Source organism: Buceros rhinoceros, unplaced genomic scaffold (genome assembly GCF_000710305.1).
Source record: "Buceros rhinoceros silvestris isolate BGI_N320 unplaced genomic scaffold, ASM71030v1 scaffold1739, whole genome shotgun sequence".
Lineage (NCBI taxonomy): Eukaryota > Metazoa > Chordata > Aves > Bucerotiformes > Bucerotidae > Buceros > Buceros rhinoceros.
The window spans coordinates 80,377-93,287 of record NW_010429595.1 but is presented as its reverse complement, the minus strand read 5'-3'; the positions used below and the strand labels follow the sequence as shown (position 1 = coordinate 93,287).

At 45.2% G+C, this 12,911-nt stretch overlaps 1 pseudogene; it reads left to right on the top strand.

Moving 5' to 3' along the window:
* Window positions 1-12,911, top strand: part of LOC104499202 — a 20,353-nt pseudogene that overhangs the window by 387 nt on the left and 7,055 nt on the right.

Below are 12,911 nucleotides of genomic sequence, written 5' to 3'. Positions count from 1 at the left end.
CATTCCTGCATGCTTGCACTAAGCCTGTGTCACCCATCACTCCCAGTGCCTGCTTAGAAAACCTCATCTCACTTCTTTGGAGCTTCTGGAAGTTTTCAGACATTTTTCAGCTTCTCACTTGCTATGTGGCAGTTTTATTTAGCAGGTCTAGAGGCTGGTTTTTTAAGAGTATTTTTTCATAGAGTTCGCTGTGCCTGGAAACCCTCAGATAACCACAGCACAGACAGAAGCATAAACAAAGATTTTATCATCCAACTTAAAAGCTTTTCTCCTAACAGTTGCCACCTTTAATTATCTAAGAGTGCACACAAGTCCTGCAGGATGTTCTTAATAAGATCAGAGTTTAGAAATCTGCAATTTATTCTTTCCCTGTTTAGAAACTGTGAGATTTGTTTTGCACTGGGCACAGTTTTGCGGTCTGTTGGCAGCGTGGATCAGTTCAGTAGAGCATCTGTTTGTGAACCACTGCAGAGAACATCCACTTCAGGAACAGCCTGGAAAGGAGTCTCTGATGACGCCTATGAACCCAGCTGGACCTACTCCAACCAGACTCATTGAAATAGATGTTCTCTCCTGCTGGGTATGGTCCTTGATCAATGTATTTCTATCTTCTATTCTCCTTGTGCCTACGGAGTTTGAGAAAACAAGACGTATCCCAGATGCCAGATGTGCCTGATGCACCAGAGTGTCCATGCACTACCAGGAGCAATGGCAGGCACGGAGGCTCTGGTCAGTGTGGCTGTAAGGCTCCTGGTGCTGGGTAAAAATGATGCAAAACACTGAGCTGGCATAAACACGCTCAGCTAATTATGGTTTGTCCAGAATGTATTGAAGAGACTTTCTAGCAGTAGCTGGCTGAGGTCCCTCCCTGTCTGCTGGCTTGGGTATCACCTGTCATCCTGGGGCTGGCCTTGAAACCGATGCAAAAGCATGAAGTTGACGCACACCCTATGTCAAATGGACTAATTCAACAGAACCTTGTTTGCCTCAAGGCGATTCAGGACAGCTTTTTGTGCTCTGTGAGCAGGAACCAGCACTGGTGTTACTGGTGTAGGGCAATTCTGCTGCAGGTCACAGCAGAGATATACCCTGAATTCAGGTGGAAAAGCTGAGATTGCTGCATTTTCTACTGTAATTGAGGAAAAGATGCATTTAAATATTAATATTGTTGCAATGTATCTACAGCCTGTCCCAAAAATGTACATAATAGCACATGCTTTATCATACATATGATACAAAAATAGTCACTCACCTGAATTTTCTCCACAGATATGACTGACCACCCTGCCCATTCACTTTCATTCCTAGGGACTCACGGAGTTATATTTAATGATGATTTAGGCTCATTATTCTCTGGTACACTCATAGACCACTTACTCTTGTATTTATGGGAGCAGCCCAATAATTAAGATGTTACTGGGAACCTCTAGTACTGAATGGGCAGCTTGCTCCTTAGGAAAGTCAGGACACACTTTTTACAAGGTCACTCAGTCCAAAATACCTCCCTGGAGAACAGACTGTGCACTGTAGAACTGCCCATGCTGCCTGCTCTACTGCCTCAGTCGTGAGGAACCAAAGTGGGACCAGCACTGTTTGCATGGCTGGCCACACAGGTTTGTCCATCACCTGCTGAGTAATACAAGACCCTCCATGCACACGCGCTGCCCCCGCGTACACACACACAGGGACACGCTGCTGTTCCTGTACTTGAATTTGCAGCTCCTGCTGTGAATGTGTCCTGCACTTTGTCCTTGTTTTTATCTTTATTTGACTTAGAGGCTGAGCTTCACAATCACTTCATTGATGTGCTTGACTCAATGCCTTTGTTTCAGTCCACGGAGAACAGCTCTTCTGCAGGGAACTTCCCTGCTTTCACTTAGCCAATTCCTCCCAACTTGAGCGCAGACTCGCTCCAGGCCAAGACTGTCCCTGCTCTGGATTTATGGTTCATCCGTACAAAGTGCCAAGTCCAACGATACCATTCCACCACTCCCTTAGCTGCAAAGAGTCTAAGCTTTCCCAGGGCTATTTCCCTTCAAAAGCTGCTTATTCAAGAGGTGACCACCACTGCAGATGCTCAAGTGTAACAGCATGATCTCACTAAAACTTGTGGGCAACTTCTCACCTACTACTGCCCCAAGCAGGATATCTAATGGTGACTATCACTGCCTCATTTCTTCTTTCACCAGCCGTATCCACGCACTGTCTCTGCTTACACTGGAAGCAGTTATCACGGCACCTTGTGCATCAGGGAGGGGAGCACCAAAGCCTGCTGGCCAGCACAGTTAGCCAGTGCAGAGGGAAACTCAATCAGAAAACACTGGTCTCTATCTATCTCCTGAGTCCTGCTCCACATGGTGTATGTTTGACTTCAACCTTGCTGCTACCTAGTTTCCTTACCCTTGAATCTGACTCCCCTTACTTCTCTGACCAGTATCTTTTAGTCTAGTTAGTCCAACTGAAATTTCAGCAGTCCTGGGGATAAACTGAGGCAGGGCTGCCTCCATTCAGAATGGGTCTGTAGCATTCAGCCCCAACTCTCTATCAAAGGCCATCTGCTTGTCCATGAATGTTGGGTCTGTAAGTTCCCTTTGAACTTAAAGTACCGAGGCATTCTTGTCATTCCTTCCTGGCAGCTTTCTCTATCCTTGCAGACCCTGAGAGATTGTATTTGAATTATCTCATTTGTAGCTGCAGCTGGTTTTGTGCCATCATTGTGTTTCATTATCTAGATAGACGCCCAAATGGTCATAAAACCAAATTACAAGATATCAAAACCCCAAAATTGACAACACAAGCTAAGATGTGGAAATAAAACCTAAGAGCAGAGTTCTTGGCTTCTTCAGAAGAGAAGACTTAAGAGCACCTACAACTAGTGTTGGATACCTTCTCCTTTACTGGGACAGCACCTCACTTGCACCTGTATGGTGTCAGAGGCAGCAGACCTGAACACAGACGCTTACACATAAATGTACCATTTCTCATCTACAAAACAGCTGGTTTTACGAGCAATTTGAACAGAAGCAATAGCTTCATCCCCTGCTGAGAAGAAAGCCCTTTTAGAAGCATAAATATCAGGGCTAATAACAATTGTGTAGACAAATACTGATAAAGTGCATCGCAGCTGTGTGCACATGATACTTGTCCCCAAAGAGTTGAGCTTGCAGAATATATTTGAACTCCTTTTGCATCTGGAAAAATTATACTCAAACTCTGAGGCAAAAAGCCTTTCACTAAATCCTGAATTACCATTTTTCTAGGTCAGTTTTAGCCGCTTCGCTGCTCTTTTTAATAAGTGCTGTGTGTCTGATGTCATGTGAAAAGCAGTTTATAACCATGCCAGAAGAGACGGGTGTGTTTACTCATTTCACGGAAATGCTAAAACGGTTCTTTAACCAAGGTCCATAAAGAAAAATGAAGAATAAACTGCATAATGACACTGACGCTGGAATCTTCTGGCATGGTGTAGGTGGGGGATTCCGCAATTGCCTGTCTCTCTCCAGACTGCATTCACACCAGCGATCCTAACAGCTGCATGGTGGTACACGAGAAGCAGGGCTGTCAGAAATTCAGAAAACCAGGTCTCCTAATGTTATTCTACTTTTCATTCTGTTAGGGCTGACTTGGCGCTCCAGGTAATTCAAAGACTGAGGAATTTCAGCAGGTGTCAGGCCAAAGACAGGATGCAGGGGATGCAGGAGTCAAGGGGGCCTGCTGCAGGTTGAGCCAGCACAGAGAGGTGAGTTTTGGGTCTTCAGAAATGAATGATTGACCTTGAAGGACACAAACAGTCTCTCTCCATGCCCTCCTGCTCCTCTCCATCTTCCCAGGTTCAGGGCATTTTTCCCTAAAGCAGTCTGGTCTGGTGAGGCAGAGGGTCACCATCTCCTCCACACAGCCACCCATCCCTCAGGGAAGCACACCCTTCTTCCCTTTCCAATGGGACCCAGATGGGTAGTTGTTGTCCCCACCATGTCAAGGTGGAGAAAGTGTGATGTGCTGTTCCCTTGTCACCTTTGTTCTCTTCCCAGGCCATCCAGGGCAGCAGCGCTGGGAGCAGAGCCTCACAGAGGCGAGACGGTGACATCCCCTGCTCTGATCCCTGTAGGCAGGGTGGCCTCACCCCCGCCACCGCTTTCGTTCCTGCACTGAGCTGGGGGGAGGTGCCAGGGGTAGCTCCATCCCTCACATCATGCTGTGCAGCCGTGATGCCCTGACAGTGCACGACAGTGAGTATGCAATCTAGAAATTAAGAAATCACACTTCTAAGACCTTACTGTAAAATTAAATTAATTATGTGTTAAAGTGTTACTGAACAGGGACAGTTCTCAGCCTTTGTAGAAACACTGGTGTGTTTTGGCTGTCCTGACAGCAAACCTGCTTGCCACTTACCGGTTTACTTTCTCCTATGCTTTTTTCCTTCCCTTTCAATTCACAGGCTTTCTTTGAGCTGTGCTTCCCCTGAGACCTACTTAACACACCTCTTCTTTCTTATGCAAGGCATGGAGCAGCTCCCACTCTTGCAGGGCTACTGTTCCAAAGGAGCATCTATACGTGGGAGAGAAGGAGTCAATGTGTTTAAACCACTCCAGGAATGACTATGCCCAGGCTAAGAACAGTGAAATAGGTACTGCCTTGCCAGGTAACTGGGGGTGCAATTAGCCAGTACATGGTGACAATGACACCTGCCTTCACCACCAGCAGAAACGTATGCTATGCTGCAGCCTCAGTCCCCACTTCATCCTCACTTGTTTATCCCTTGTGTAGGATCTAGCCTTGCAAGACCTATACTGTTTGCACTGCTTGTCTCGTGTCGAGTCCTGCTACCCTTAGAGCAGGTATCAGCAGTTTAACTATGCAGAAGAAAAAACAAACCTGAGACTTAGACTGCAAGCCCTTTGGAGGCGGGGCTTGTTCTTTCCAGTCATACATGGCTGCTCACCAGGAAGCTGGAGCCCTGGGATCCCTGTGCTTTGTAGTTGCATTGGTGGCTGTGAGGGCAGGCTGAGTTGAGGTATGAGGGTAACTGCAGACAGCCCGTGCTGTACGGCTCCGGAGTTGGGAAGGGAAGCCTGGCCAAGTCCCGCCTTAGCTCTCTAGTCACCCCCTCCAGACCATTCTGGGAGGAGTTTTGTGAAATGGATGAGGGTGGGCTTAGGAAAAATCTCCAATCAACGTTTGAAAAAGCCTGCATGTTTTTCCAGAAGTGCCTAGCACACCCTCGAGCCTCTGTGCTGGTAGTTACAGGGCTGCCTGGACTCCTTTGCTCCCTTGGGTAACCTGTTATCGCTGTCTTCTTTGATAAGAGCAGCTGTGTGCAAACCCTAATCTCGTTGCAGGGTGACCTTGCTGTCTCCTTGGAAAGTCAGAGCAAAGCAGCAGGACCCTGGGGACCATGGCCCAAGTTCACAACAAGCCAAGCTGCCTCAGGGTCAATTCCCTTTCCCTAGGCAGCACGAGCATCCCTCATCCCAGCCCAAGCAGCTCGTCACACAGCACTCAGGCAGCTCGTGGACCCAAATCATACAAATGGCACAAAATGACACAAATGGCACAGCAGCTCAGCAGCACTTCTACTCTTGGCAAAAGCTATGCCACCTCATGTCTGCAGTAATGAAAGGTTTAAAGAACAAACCCCAGCAACATGTCATGCCTAATGACACAGCAAAAGCCAAGGAGTGAGGACTGTGCACTGAACTGTCTTTATTATGGAGGGAAATGTTCCTAGGTTGCACAATACTAAGTGGTAATTAGTGTCCACAGAGGGAATGAGGTCAAGCTGTGACTTCTGCGTTTAGACACAAATAACCAGAAACTAGAGGGTTTTGTCAAATGTAGTGTGATTATCATGTAAGAAAAATATGTAAGTAGTTTGTGAGCCAACCATCAAGTACATTTTGTTTCTCTCAGTTATAAAATATATTCTCATGGTGCAAATAAATATCAAGTACAAACACATGTTGTTTGAAATAACTTGAGCAGCCTAAAAACAAGGTGTGTAGGCTCCCTCTATAGTCAGCTCTTAGATATCTATCCCTCAGTGCTGATCTGAAGAGCTGAGATCCATGACACAAAGTACTGGTGTATCACAGACTCTTTGACAGTCCAAATTTGCTTAAATATTTTTCTGACATGCACCTTTCTCCCAGAAGGACTCATGCAAGATTGGGTGTTGTCTGGCCACCTGAAGTCAACCCCACCATGAGCTCAGCACTTCATGCCCTGGTTAATTTGCCAGAAATGTCCCCATGCGTCAACATCTTGTCTAGGTTAGCTGTGTACTGTGGGGTGCTCCAACTGCTATTAAAAGCTGTGATCTGCTATTAACCACAACTGTAGGTTTCTGCTATACAGGTGGATATATATCTGGAGGTACCTGTGCTTCTTCATTGACTGGATAGGCCTGGACAACATGTGTAGACAGCAGCTCAGTCTAGATGCTCAGCTCTTACTTGGCTGACATTAGCACAGGTGAAGTCCTACCAAAAACTACAAGGCTGGTCTCCCTATCACCACAAGGAGAACATCCTGCTTCTTCCCTCTCCTTTTAAGCTTCCCTCTTCCAGCAGCTCCCAGCCATATGGTTCCATCCCTTCTTTTCTGCTGATTCTTCCTCATTCCTTCACTGAGCCCCTACAATTGACTTCCATGGGATAAATCTACCCAGATATTTGCTAGGATCAGCCTCTGCTTACTTAGCAAGTTCTCTCAATTAATGGAGTACAGGATCAAAAAGAGCTAGAAGAGGTAAGGTCCCAGAACAGACTGTACGAAAGGTGATGTGAACCAAGATATTGGATTGGCTCAGCCAGGCTTATGTACCTGCACCTCGACGCACAGACAATGCTCCCCAGTGGGAGCATAACTTGCTATTTGTTTGAATGTTTCCAGTGGTTCTCCAACACATCCCTCTAAACCTGGCATGTCCTGTTCAGGTCCATGGTAGCACGTGATTATGGCAGACAGCACCATGCTCAAAGCTCCCCGATATACGTCTGTGCTCTTGCTGTATTCACAGGAAACAGAGCTATTGTAAGATCCGTGTACACAGGTCATTATTAAATGCCATTGATGAAAGAATGACTTATTAGAAGGAGATCAATGCACAAATGTTTACTCATACAAGAAGACTTATAGGAGCCACATTTATGGAATCGTCTGTCTGAGGCACCTCTTGTAAATCATTTTAGCCTAAACTCTCAAAGACCTGAAAACTAATGTCTCTGAAGAGCTAGCCTGTTAGATGTATCTGCCTCAGTTTCTCAGTCTTCAGGAGCGATTTCATGAGAAGATGGTTTCAGAGCTCTGCATCAGGTCTATAGTTTGACAGCCAAAAGTGCTGCCATTATCAGTATGCATTTTTTAATGTTTTTGTGGATGAATTAGATCTGTCTTGTAGCTGTAATTTTTTTTACATCAGCATTTTAGGGTTTGCTTGTTCACAGTTCACCCAACACTGAGCACGCATCTAAAGCTCAGGAAGGTCAGAGTACAGGAAGGCTTAGCCCAGCTTTTGGAAAGCTGACATGTTTTAAAGCAGGCGTGATAATGCTTCGTTACCATAAACTGAAGTGATTACTGATTATTCGCCGTAAAACTGCCACAGCTGACACTGTTTCACAAACCTGCCACTGCAGGGCAATGTGGGTCTTCTGCCGGAGGCACAGATGCCCTCTGCTAATAGAGGTGCTCCAGCTTTGTCTACTTTGCTTCCCTGGCTGCCTTACACATTACATGCTGATTGATGTTGTGCTGTATCTGTCCTAATAAATAAAATGGGCAGGCCCATTTTTTACTTCTGGAGGTAGAGGGCCTGGCATGGCTTACACCTCTCTACACCATCTCCAGTCAAGGTCATCTTTTCGCTCCTGCCTACCAGTAACAGTCTGTCCATCATCACCACCCCAAGTCTGCCTAGGCATTGTGAGGACTGTGCTAACAGGAATCAGGCAAAACAGTATTGGGAAAGTGGTAAGAATTAGGCAGTGTGGATATGGGACAGTGCTTAAGCCCATGCACAGTCCTGTTTAGTTCCTCAGTAAGGCTGTCACCCTGGCAAGCCGTCATGCTGTCTCTGTACATGTGTGGTCAGATCCATCAGAGAACTGTATGAATGATTGATTATTCCCTGCTCTGTCCCACACGAAATGGAAAAAAACCCTGCTGCAAAACATTTTAAGAAGATCACATGAACAGACTCAGGTGTGTCCGGGTGATATGCCCTTATGTGGGTGGGATGGACTGCTCAGTCCTCTTAAGACTGGTGTCACCGTGCACAGGAGGGAGTCTTGTCAAGATATTCAAAGACATCTCAGATGTCAGCAACAAAATCCTCTGTACATCAAGCAGTATCTGAAGCTACTCAGTGGTAACTCCCACTATAGGACGATACTTTATTTACCAGCAAAACAAAAGAACACTCAAGTATCACTGGAAGTTTTCCAAGAGAAAGAACATCAATCTGCCTCAAAAGCAGAGATACAGCCTTCCGCCAGCATAACTGGCATATGGACACAATACTTGCACCAGGCTTCCTTCTTGCTCTCCCAGCATGAAATTGCACTAGGCAGAATCAGGAAAAGGAGTAAAGCAAATTTTCAAGATGCTTTATGCACTTCTTGTTGCATTTAATTCAGTTTTGGCTGACCCAAGATTTAGCTGTTAACAAATGCATCAAATACATGCCCTGCTGAGTAGTCTGTGCAGGTGGGTGCCAGGTTTAAAAGCTGCTAGTGCAGTGATCTCCTTGAGTGTTAACAGGGGGAACAGCCTATTTCCTGCTTCTGGTGTAAAACAGACCTGAACAGAGATAGGTAAACCGTTTAGCTGTAAACGGTCAAAGGTCTGCTTTTTTCTTAGCTGCGAAAGATGTTTATTGCAAAGTAACAGTCCCATTTGTGATGCATGACAGTTTCTAGGTATGCTGGTCGTTGTAACTCTGCAGGGCTTGTTATTAATAGCCCTTTAAAATATCAGGTTATTTATCACCTCTACTTTCCATCATGGTTCATTGTTTAGTTTTGTGCTTCATAAAACTCAGAGAGGTCACTGAGTTTTATGGGGGAAATTAACTCAGTAACAGCAGCCTGCCCAGGGACTCCCTTCAGAAGCATTAAACAAGCTACAAAGTCATGGAATCATAGAATGGTTGGGGTTGGAAAGGATCTTAAAGATCAGCTACTTCCAAACCCTCTGCCATGGGCAGGGACATCTTCCACTAGACCAAGTTACTCAAAGCCCCATCCAACATGGATTTCAACACTTCCAGGATGGGGCATCCACAATCTCTCTGGGCAACCTGTTCCAGTGTCTCACCACCCTCACAGTGAAGAACTTCTTTACATCTAATCTAAAGGTAACTTCTTTCAGTTTAAAAACATTTCCCCTTCTCCTATCATTACACGCCCTTGTAAAAAGTCACTTTCCAACTTTCTTGCAGGCCCCTATCAGGTACTGTAAGGCCGCTATACAGACTGGCTTAGAAAGAGGGGTAATAAAACCTGTCTGCAGAAAATTTGCAGGCAGAAATCTTTGCCTGTTATGTTTTTTGTCCAAATCCACACTTCTGAACCTCTTCCAGTCCTCCGTCATTGCTTACATTATTTGACACAAGCTAACTGTTTACAGGACAGGCAAATGGGCAAGAACACGAAAGGACCTTATGCGACCGGAACTATGGGAATATGACATGCACCATCCCCCTCAGTAAAAGAGGCTGAGGATGCCTCCATTGCTTAAGCCCGCATTGACACGTTAGCATTGTCTAATAAATTCACATGTAATTGCTGTAAGTGTTTGTAAGATGGGGATGCGTTTTACAGCAGCCTCTGACCACCACCTCTCCAGGGTGAGGGCAGGAGGGCAGGGTGGACACACAAGGACTGGTGACAGGTCTCAGGGCCTCTCTCAGGTCCTCAGGTGCAGGACAGCCATGTGTGAACCCCTGCGAGTTTGGTCTGGGCACCTCTGATGCAGAAGTGCCAACTTTTACCGTGGCAACTGGTCTGTTTCCTATTTGGGGCACAACACTATTCTTTAGCTATTAGGTACCTGAATGAAATCTGTCCTGTTGTGTCTTCTGTGCGCTGTCTTCTTCTACACCCCCAATAGAGCATACAAGCGGTCATCTATATCCAGCGTAATTTCACGTATGAGGTTCTTCAGTTGTATATATATGAGGGAGAAGACAACATTGTTTTCATAACATTTAAGGTCTCTGGACAAAGGAATTATCACCTACCCCATACTGTGCACTGACAGACTCTCAGTGCCAGACTGAAATAGCCATAATAGACATATTATGAATGAATAGACATCAGCTCTTGTATTTCAGGCACATCACATACAAAACAAAATAACAACAGAGGTCAAAACAGGACAGCCAAGGTGTGTTTAGAAGCGGCCTTTGAGAAACAAAGGTTGCAATGCATGGCTTAACGATTGACAAAGTTAATTAATTGTTTGTTTGTAATTTTGAAGCAAGTACTTTGGCTGTTGTTTAAGCATGCAGTGAAGGCAAAACTGTGGAAAGGAAATGAGATATTTTAATGAGTTGCAGCATACAAAGATGCCAACCCTGGATGACATTTTACAGCAGATCAGAGAATTTGACTTCTCTCAGAAACAAACCCTCTTTGTCTTTCACCTGCTGCCTTCACCCCCCTGTATGTGGGCATTACCTTCTTGAGTTGATCCCTGAGCACTGCTACTTCAGTCCCAAGGTGGCTGAGTTGAGCCAGTGGTGTGGCTGGAGCAGCTAAATCACACAGTTCTCGAATGGGGTGGAGACAGGGCTCATTTCAGCAGCCACTGCACAAAGTATGAGGTGGACTGGAATGCAACGGCTGTCAGCTGCACCAAGCCCCTCAGCCCCACCACCTCTCACATCCAGCACTGCTTTCATGCAGCAAGACAGGCCTTGCCATCTGGGAAAGAAACGATGGTCCAAGTGTCCTCTGAATTTCAAGCAGATGGGTGCAGAGGAGTGGGTGAGATTTTTCTGGACTTTTCAAAGTCCAAAGTTTCTCTCCCTTTCTCACTGGAGACTGACATGTGCAATCATTTTTCCAGGGTGTAATTTTTCTACAAGGTTTGGGAAAATCTAGACAAGATGTACTGCAGATGTCAATGTGAGAAATTAGAGGGATTCTTTTCTGGAGCCTGTTTTCTAGTTGTGTGTCATTGGCTTCCTTCCAGCTCAAACAGCCATGATTTGTGTTGAATGTTCCCATGTTTCTAGCTGTGGCTGCCCTTGCAGTTTAACCTGGTGCGTGAGGACTCCTGGAAGCTGGACTGCTTCTAGTCATGTGTGAATACTGGGGTTTTTATTGGCTCCATGAGCATTGGTTACATAGCAGACAGATAGGTGGTATGCAGACAGGTGTGAGATGAACAGTTTCCTCTGATTATCTGCTTTCTGCATGTTGCCAAACAACATTCACGATTCAAAGAGGAAACTAATGCCATTAAAACTTGATTTGAAAGGTCCATGTGTCACTTACAATGGGATGGATGGTGGTTCCTAAGCTCCTGCTTTCAAAGGTTGTTGTAACCAAGGAATCCACGGAAATGCCATGATGTTGTTCCACTTTTATAGTCTCTCTGTGGGTCCATGGGAAATTTGCATATTCACAGGTGAAGAGATTTTTTTTTCCACAGTTGCAAACTGCTATGTGAGCTCAGAGATTGAGATAAAATTTTAACTCAAGCACCAAGAACTATTTGCCTGTCTGTGTGATAAATCTGTTACACATTAATTTTAGCAGTATCCAGATGGCCATAAATCAGTTTCAAAATAGGAGAGTTTTTCTCAGATACAATAATAGAAGAAGTTGCTCCTTTCTAAATTTTCTTTAGTCCCTCATTTTTTCAGTTTGCTCTGTATGTAGCCAGATTTAGACTTTATTGTCCCTCATATCTTCTTTTCCATTATAAGTGAGATGTCATTATGCCACCTATCTGCCCAGTTGATTTGTTTTGGTTTTTTTTAGGTTAGACTCTGAACAAATCTAGTGCTTTGTAGCTGACCTTTCTGTGCACGTTTACCAAATTTTTTGGTAAAATGGCGAGAGAGGATGAGACTGGAATATAAGAAGGTGAACGGGGGTGAACAGTCCTTGTGTAGAGTCAGTCTGTCTTGCAGAAATGTTTTTCTTTCGTTTGTAATCTCAGAACATAGGAGAGCACAATGAGCAATAGCCTTTTCCTCCCATGCTGAGCAGGTCCTAAAATCATCTCTGTTGGACAGATATGGCCACCATTCCCTTCTTTTCATTTTTCCCCTCCCCCAAGGGGGTCTACAGGAAGGGGCCCAGCCATCCCCCATAGTACTTCTGGAGTGTCACAAAATAAGGATGAGACAGTGTTTGCATTGCTGGTCCCTGCTCCCATGTTTCACTGCGGGCAAGCACATCATCTTTTAGGTTGTGCACACCATCTTTGTGGGGCAAGTGGCTACCATATTCCTAGCGAACCCCAACCTGTCCCTCCACACAGAGAAACCTGCTTATATTTGGATTCACCTATGCATGGATTGGACAGACCACTTTCCAGTCCTCAGTAAACCATTAGCCTACCGCCCATGAACTAGACCACATTTTTTTAAGCTTTCTGCTTAAATGTGTTTTTCATCAGAAGATGATAGTGATTTATCAACGTAACTCTTTCTGGGCATATTTTGTGTGCAGCTACACCTTTGGCAAAAAGATCTCTCACGTGAAAGACATCAAATGGCTACAGAAGTACCAGGAAGATCCTACATCCAGGCTTCAGTCCTGAGTTGGAGTCCCCTGTCTGATTTGAAGGACAAAGGTTGACATGCTTACCCCAACTTTTTACTTTCTTCATACTCATTTTGAAAGATTTGGGTTTCTTTTTTGCATTGGTAACATATGTCAGCTCTTGTCCTCTCT